This window comes from Manis pentadactyla, chromosome 5 (genome assembly GCF_030020395.1).
Source record: "Manis pentadactyla isolate mManPen7 chromosome 5, mManPen7.hap1, whole genome shotgun sequence".
NCBI lineage: Eukaryota > Metazoa > Chordata > Mammalia > Pholidota > Manidae > Manis > Manis pentadactyla.
The window spans coordinates 159059427-159067798 of record NC_080023.1 but is presented as its reverse complement, the minus strand read 5'-3'; the positions used below and the strand labels follow the sequence as shown (position 1 = coordinate 159067798).

The 8372-nt window shown below is 53.8% G+C and overlaps 3 non-coding genes across 3 annotated transcripts; all 3 read left to right on the top strand.

Annotated features, from left to right (window-relative positions):
• The first annotated feature begins 1691 nt into the window (after positions 1–1691).
• LOC118920971 (small nucleolar RNA SNORA71) lies at positions 1692–1824 on the top strand. The gene has a single exon (XR_005028130.1). It is a non-coding gene; the product is annotated as a small nucleolar RNA SNORA71 (small nucleolar RNA).
• Positions 1825–2839: 1015 nt separating this feature from the next.
• Positions 2840–2971, top strand: LOC118920974 (small nucleolar RNA SNORA71). Its single transcript, XR_005028133.2, has one exon. It is a non-coding gene; the product is annotated as a small nucleolar RNA SNORA71 (small nucleolar RNA).
• A 1606-nt stretch (positions 2972–4577) lies between these two features.
• Positions 4578–4711, top strand: LOC118920972 (small nucleolar RNA SNORA71). The gene has a single exon (XR_005028131.2). It is a non-coding gene; the product is annotated as a small nucleolar RNA SNORA71 (small nucleolar RNA).
• The last annotated feature ends 3661 nt before the right edge of the window (positions 4712–8372 follow it).

The window sequence follows — 8372 nt, the reverse complement described above, 5'->3', positions numbered from 1 at the left end:
TCACGTGGAAGAGTAAGCATTCCTACAGGTTGTTGGCAAATCAGTGAAAATAAACAGAACAAAGAATAAAGCAAAACAAGCGAGGGAAGTTTATTTCAAAATTCCAGAATCCTTTTGGAAATTACCCCAAGCATTCCCGAGTCCGAATGTGAGCTCCACTCCACCAGGGGGCGCGAAGGGACAGCTTGCGCGGGATACGTCCCGGAGAGACGGCGCTCTAGGCCGCAGGCCGCGCCGTAGGTACGTTTCCGCCAGCTCTGGCGGGAAGTGCCGTTTGCAGCTCATGGGGTGTGGGTGCTGCTCAGGTCCGTGCGGTCTTCCAAATCCGCAGACATCCGCCTCGCCCTGCGCTGTCGTCTCTTTCTCCTCCGCTGTTCTGCGCCGTCGGTCGCGGCGCCCCAGGTGGCTACATTGAGAGGAGCGCTGGGCGTGTGATCTGCGGCCTCCTCTCCAACAAGGGGAAACCGAGTCCCCTAGGGCTCAGGGAGAGCAGCCCGGAGGTCAGCCCCGAGGCCAGGCCCTGCCCGCGGTTTCGCGCCCGTCTCTCCGCTGGTGTGGACCTCTAGGGGTTCGTGTCCGCCGGAGAGGGGTCTGGGGCCGGCCGCGCCGTCGGCCCACTGCTGCGGAGCTGGCCGGTGCGGGCCTCCAGCCACATGGGAGCTTGCGCCCCGCTTGGTGGCGGGAACCGTGTCCCGCAGCGAGTCGTGCGGAGCCCGGTGTAACCCCAGGCCCGAGGGGCGCCTGAGCATCGGAACTTTTAACTCCCTACCTTACCCCCTCTTCCTCCCCGACCTGGGACACAGGCGTTTAATCCCCCAAAGCCACTCGTCGGAGGCCCACAGTGCCCTTCTGACCTTTAGCCCATTTCGCATCCCTCACCTTTAAAGGAAAGTGTTAACATCTCCATTTCACTGACCAGTTGGTTGTGTGAGTTTTAAATTGAGGGCTTTTCCAGGACCCCAAAGGGCCAGAGTCTGGATTCCTGCCTCCCTGCTTTGCACTGAAGCCCCTCCGCACGCTTTTCCCTACCTATGCCTTGCGGGCTGCGCGCCCTGTTGGAGACAGATGGAAAGTTCCCTGGACGGCTTCGCGGACTCCGCATCAGCCGGCACCCCTTGTGTCCTGCCGGGCCCTGATGCGCCCCCGCGGCGACCTGGGGTGAGGCTGTTCCCTGGGTAAGTGGCACTGTTGGTGAGCCCCTTGAGCACGGGGCTTGTGGCCTGCCTTCCACCCGAGGGGTGGTCGGGGAGCTTGGGGGGGTTCTGAGAACCACCTTGCAAAGCCCTTGTGCAGGAGGAGGCCTCGTGTAGTGGATGGGGCTGGATTTGGGGGCCAGAGAGGTTCCGACTCAGCCCCTCATCAGCTGGGAAACCTCGGGTGTGCCTTCATTGTCCTGAGCTTTACTGCAACAGCTCTGGGAGGGCAGAGGCTCTGTGTTTTTCTGTTTCTGAACCCACAGTGTCTGCCTCATACTCAGTACGCAGTCTGTCCTTGTAGGATGAGGAAACAATTTGCACATTTTTACCAGCAGATGGTTTCCCTGTGGACCCTGTTTATGAGGGAGATGAATGTATACATGAAGTGGTGATGGTGCTGGGGTTCTGGGCCTGGCTGGGCAGCTTTGCCCTGCCTGGGTGGACAGCAGGCTGCCCACATGGGCTTCTCTTCCTGGCTCACCTGTCCTTTTCTGCTCCTGCATTCGAAAGTGACTGTGGGCTGCAGGTGCCCTGGTCATTGATAGTGCAGGGAGAGGAATTGTGGAAAGCAGTTCCCCGTGTTTGGAGGGTCCACCCCGTCCCTTCCAAACTCTGGAGCCTTCCCACACGTGCCCTCTTCCACCACCCTTCAGATGCCTTGTGGCCCCTCGTGTCTTGCTGAGTGCTGTCTACACACGCCTCAGTGAATGTGTGGGCTCCTGTGGAGCCACAGCCGAGGTCTTCTGACAGTGGCCTGCGATTTCAGCAGCTTGTGTCCCTTTCTGCCGCTGTGTTGGGATTATGACAGGCTGCCTGTGTCGTGGAATTGGTAATACAGGCAAGAAGCTGCAAGGTTTTCCTCATGTTCAGAAGACTCCATGCTTGTCCTTTGAAAGGGGACAGCCCTAGTGACTGTGGCAGTGACCGAGCACGAGGGGGCCTGAGGACGTGGGAGACAGGCTGTCAGTGCATTCACCTCCTAAGGCCTGGCTTCCCCTGGTGATTTCCTGCTGAGCATAGTTGTTTCTGGAACATGTTGTAAGCAGGTCCAAGTGGGCCGATCACGTGCTGACTTTTTGTCCCCTGCAGGAGTGTTGTGTGTTGGCTGTTCGTGGGCGTGAGCGGCATCCTCAGGGAGAGCCTGGATTGTGAGGCCTGGGTGAGTGGTGTTCTGCCTGGTTTGGTTCAGTTCAGTGCAGACTGGGAGGTCAGAGGTGTCTGGGTGTCTGAGGGAGTGTGGTGAAGGGTGCTCCCTGGTGCTCCACCTTTGTTTCCCCCGAGCCGGTGGGCACAGGCCTGAGCCCTTTTCTGCTCCCGAGAGCCCCTGATGAAGGCGGCTGTTACACTGAGAGGAGATCGGCAGGTTGGATGGACAGAGGGCTGCGTTTTAGAGTCAAACCTAGGTTCTTATCCAGCAACCAGCTGAGCCTCCCTTGTAGCCTGAGTAAGAATCCTGTCAAACGTTCAGTATTATAAATCCAAGGGTTTCTCCTTATGTTAGTCTTCTGAGAATCAGGAGTAGCTTCTGTAATCTTAGGCTGTAAGTCATCATTGACTTTCTTGCAGGTCTGTCTGTTCCTGTGGTTCAGGCCATTTCCCAGGCATGGGCTTCCCTTCTCAGCTCACCTTCTGCCCTTCTCTGCTCCTGCATCCGAAAGTGACCGTGGCTGCCTGTGCCCTGGTCACTGATAGTGCAGGGAGAGGAGTCGCTGAAAGCGTTTCCCCGTGTTTGGAGGGCCCATCCTGTCCTTTGCAAACTCTAGAGCTTTCCTACACGTCTTCCCAACAGTTTCGTTCCTGGCACCTGGTGCCGTGTGTCCCTTTGCTGTGCAGAGCCCGGCCTCGGAGGTTCTGTTTATGGGCTGGTGGTGGAGCCACCATAGGGGTTCCCCTCCTCCTCCGCCTCCCCATCGCACCCTTTCCCTGTTGCACCCTCAGCCCCATCTCAGCACTTACCACACTGGGTAATTAGCGATTGTCTTGTCTTGCCTCCTGTGTTGTGCTGAGAGCAGTGCCTCCGCCTTGTTTCACATTGTGCCTGGTGCCTGATGTGGCACCTGGACAACAAAGGCAAAATGAGATGGAGATGACTCATGACAATCTTTTAATGTGACAGGGCTCATCCCACTGTGCTGTGTGGGAGGAGCGATGCCCTTGGGCACGCCAGCCTGCCCGGGGCTGAGGCATTCTCTTTTTCTTCTCCCACTGGCGGCGGTATTTCTTCGTTGAAAAGTAGGCTTAGTGCAGTCTGCCTTTAGTCCTGGCTGTGGCAGGTCCCGTGGTCCGCCAGGGGTGGTTAGATTGAAGGGCAGGGACTAGAGTAGTAAGCTAGCTGGGCAAAGCACAGTACAGTTGAGGTTATATCTGTAAGCAGCCCTTAGATGCTAGATGATAAAGATGTGGGGCTGTCCCACCACCTGTTACCCTTTGTGGTCTTTGCTGATCACTGCTGGGCTGCAGCATCCTATTAACAGATTGATTAGCAGCAGATGGACCATAGTTGGCACATAGAACAGGTGTTACTCCTGTCACAGACCATCTGCAGACCCCTTCCTTGAGTTAAATTGCTCTTACTCCTGAGACACTAGTGCAGCCTTTCAGGCATTAACTATAATAACAGCCTGCGTTGTGGGATCTGAAATCTGCCAGCCCCCGTGCCAGGTGCTCAGTGCCCAGCAGGGCCTGCTGTGAGCCGCCATTCACGGCTTGTCTCTTACAGGTGGGTCTGCAGCTGCAGAGGCTCCATGGGAAGTGTCTTCTCATCAATTAGGCAGGCAGTAGACCAGGGTCCCCTGAGGTAAGGTTTTGGACCATTCTTTGAAATTTTGTATTTTTGTGTGTCTGTAAAGTCATGTGCATGTTCCCTGGGGCTTGGATGATAATGTAAGGGGGAGCGGGGTAAAGGGGGCTCCCATGAGTTCCCATTTGTGTCCCTGCTGTGGGGCAGTCCCTTATATGCCTACAGGAGAGGCGTCTCTAGAAACCTGCGTGGGTAGAGGGCTCCCTGGGACGTCTCCCTTCCGAGTACTGGAGTGTCAGCAGTGTGTACTAGGTTGGAAATTGTGTGAATTTAGGCACTAGAGACTCTGGTCCCATCTCTGAGCCTGTCTAACTGTCTGACTTGTTCTCAGCCTCCACTTCATCTGAAAAGCAAGGCTGGGCTAATGTGAAGGTTTAAAAATTTTTTTTCATGTTGGTATGACCACATGGTCCTGACCTTTTCCAAATCAAAAGCATTTCCAATTTTTTAAATGTTGGGTGTGTCTTGACTCCCCATGGCGGGGACCAACAGAAGTGCTGGGGCTCTGTGCTTGGCTGGGCTGCTCTCCCCAACTCAGGCCACTTCCTGGGTCCCTGGCACCAGCCTCCCATCTTTTCTGCCCCTGCATCCGAAAGTGACCGTGGGCTGCCTGTGCCCTGGTCATCGATAGTGCAGGGAGAGGAGTCGCTGAAAGCAGTTTTCCCCGTGTTTGAAGGGTCCAGCTGTCCCTTCCAAACCCTGGAGCTTTCACACACGAGTTTTCTTCTCCTGCTGTTCCCCTCAGAGCTGGGGTCCTTCTTGGCCCCAGGGCTACTGTGACTGGGCCAGCCTCTGATTGTGGGGGTTCACCTAGTCTTTTCAAGTTAAGGATATTGTCAGAATCCTGTCTGCATGTATGTTTGGACCTCACACTGGAATATGATCAGGTAGTGCTGAAGGGCACACGGGGGAATTGTGGAGCGTGGATTCTGCTTCGTGGGCTCATAGGAGTGGGGGCAGGTCCAGGGGGGTCCACTGTCCAGGGCAGTGTAACCCAGGTGCTCATTGGTGTGCTTCCTCTGCTCTTTCTGGAGCACACAGTGTTACTTCTCCAGAGCCATCGGTAATGTTGAACAGATGGAGAGAGGAAGATAAAGTTGAAGTCGAGATGAAGGGATAAAGAGGGGTTCTGACAAATCTGAATCAGTAAGGTCTCCATTTGTGATGTGCCATGAGCCTGGGGAGTGTTCTTGTCAGTCACCGTAAGAAGAGTACGCGACCGATCAACCAGTTTGTAGCCTTCCTTTCACGACTTCTAATCTGTGCTTTGGGGCTTCTCTTGGAAGGGGTGGCCCCAGAGGTTTCCTAGAGAAGAAATTCTGAGGTCTATGCATCTTGAAATCTGTGTTTGTTGACTGAAGCCATGCTGGCTTGCCTTCTGGTTCAAGTTAGAATATTGTGTCGCTGTCTGTGCCCAGCCAGCAGCAGGTGGGCTGACCTGCCTGCATTCTGTGTGCTGTAGATTTGTTCCATGGGCAGCAGAGATCCTGTGATGGCGCCTTCACGTTGTAGACTCAGAAGCTGCAGCACGGTGCCCCTGAGAGGCTTGTCTTGGCCCCCAGGGAACAGGTGAGGTGAGGCCAAGGTACCCATCCCAGTGATCCCCCACTTTGAGTCTGAGGGCTGCTGTCTAGTTCCCAAGTCCTCTTCTGTCTGGATTCAGGTGTCTCGTGTTTGAGGATGGGCCCCTGTGTCCCAGATGTTCGTGCTCCCACCTCATGGGGATGAGAAGGCGGTGAGACTAGTTTGTGAGCCACCTGGCACTCAGGGCCATCTGATAAACTGCCCTGAGCCCTTCTTGCGTTAGAAGCTCGTCCTGTTTCACAGCCTGGCTCCTGGTCCAGGGGCTCCTCAGGTGGGAGGATTTAATGAACAGTGGCGACCATTTTGAAAACACAGTTTATGTGTAGGGAACGTGAACCATGTGAATGTGGTAGCTCACACCTCTGGGTACAGAGTCCTCTGAACTGAGTTGGGGTGCACTTGTGTAATGTCCTCAGGCATTGGTGATGTTTTCTCATTTTTATCCTTCAAATGGACCTGCCAGTCTTGGGCTTCAAAGAACTGGGCCCCTAACAAGTCTTGCTGGAAGTTAATCTTTGACTTGTCTTTCTTGGCTGGGTCATATTCAGTGGGTCGGACAAGAAATGACAATATGGTGGGAGAGCCCCTGAGGATGGTGGTCCATCTCTGTGATCAAGGTACAGCAGGACCTCAGGGCCAGAGCCCCTGACTGTGATCACTCTGCTGATTTCCTGTGGAATGCTCTTATCTGGTTAATTGCCGTGAACATGAACCGCTTAAAAGAAAATAATTTACTTTAAAACCTGGACTTTTTAAAGATGTGTTTCCTTTATTACCCTTTCTGTTGTAGTGGTTATCTAGTTTGGCATTCATAACCTGGTTGATTGGGACCCTCTTAGTGATGTCCTTTGGGATAAAGATGATGCAGGAGACTAAATGCTTGTGTGCTTCCTCTCCCTCCTAGGTCAGCCTGAGAGCCAGAGACTGTTGAAGGGAGTCCCAAGGCCATGGGTCAGTGACCCTCAGGGTGACTTGGGATATGGGTTTGCTGATAATTCCCCCCAGGTGAGTTAATGCCAGGAGCTGGGGACCCACAGCCAGAGAGTGAGCTGGTTTGTTAGGGATTCCAAACCATTGGTCTTATCTGTCCTTTCTTTTAGATTCTCTTGGGGCTGTTCATGGACCCTGGGGGCAGAGAGTGAAGAGTGATGCGTCACCAAGGCTCCTCCCACCATCTGCTCGGAGCGTCATGGAGCCACTGCTCACCCTGCACAGGACAGCAGAGGGAAGGCGCAGGGCCTGGGGACCTCGGGGCCACTTCAGCTGGCTCTGAGTCTCCACACCTCTGGGCCATGGACAGAGAAGGCCAGCCCCATGTCTTCTGCCATGTCTGGAATGATTTAATAACCAAGAGTGATTTTTCTCTTGAATTGGAGGCTGCTCATCACTTTCCCTCCCTCCCACCCACCCACCCATTCAATAAACCTTTGAGACTTGTACTGCCTGCCTTTTACATCGGTAATAAGCTATGTGCCAGCAAGGCTGGGCATGGAGAAGGTGGGTCACAAGCTGGACCTTTGTTCACTCCTTGAGCCTCTCCTGAGGCTTGGCACACAGGCTGCTGTTCAAGGTGTTCGGTTAGGACAGGTGGATAGGCACTGAGTGCCTGCTGTTGACTCAGATTTAGAACCCATGGGAGTTGAGGGTGTTGAGGAACAGTCAGGGCAGAGCTTTGGGAGGGTTGAAGGTGATGGTGAGACAGGTGCTGATGTCATTGAAGAAGCAGGGCTGGACTGGAGTTCTGGGCCTGGCTTAAGAGTAAATGTGTGACCTGACCTAGTTTGCCTGGAGTTGAAGGGTTTCCTAGGACATGGGCCTCTGATTGCTAAAAACAGTAAAGACCCGGGCAAACTAGGATAAGTTGTCAACTTACCTGGAATGTAAAGCACATGGTGTCAGCTTGAGAGGACAGGTAACTGAATAAAAGGTGGGAGCAGGGGGAACGTGGAGCAGCTGCCATTTGTGATCCTTGGTGGTATCCTCAAGGTCAGCTTTTTAGAGCTAATTGGGCTAAAACCAGTAACTGCGACAGCATGACGATGTGCTAAGGATGTATATGCGTGAACTTTTTAATCTCCGTTTTATACATGGAGGAGTCTGTATGAGGAAATAACGTCCCAGAAGCTGTGATGAAAGGCTGGAGTTACTGTATAATTTCTGCATTTGAAATTGAAACTACCTTGGCTAAGCTGAGACAGTTTTAGCTGTCAAGCCTGCCTTGATGAGTTTGACACCTTGATGGTCTCAGCAGGGTTGGGCAATTTTCATGGCTACAGTGGTCACTCTGCCAGCCAGTTCCGGGCAGAGGCATCCAGAAGTCCACAATCCTTTTTCTGCCTTGCCCCAAGGACTATCCTCTGACTTCTGTTTGCCACCTTGAGTCAGCTGGTTGTAACGGCCTGAAAAGATGCCACAAGAAGGAATCAGGGTCCACTTGAGAAAGCTGTGAAGCTTCGCTGTGAAGGGGCTGCAGTAGAACATGGACCAGTGCTTAAGTGCCTGGCAGCACCAGCCGTGCCCCACCAGGCAGGTCATTATGCCTGTCTCGCTCCACTGCAGTGTGTGAAGCAGGGACTGTCCCAGGTCTTTAGGGCCTGAGGAAATCTGCGAAGAGCTTACAACCAAGGTGAACCAGGCTTATGGTCAAGGAGGCTTGATCCTTGCAGGAAATGTGCCAGTTTGCTAGAAAGCCTGATGGAACCCCTGATGATGGATTTCTTAGCAGAATCAGCCCACAAACCTGGAGAGCTGAATAGGGTCGAAGGTTCATTCATAAGGAAGTATTGAGCATT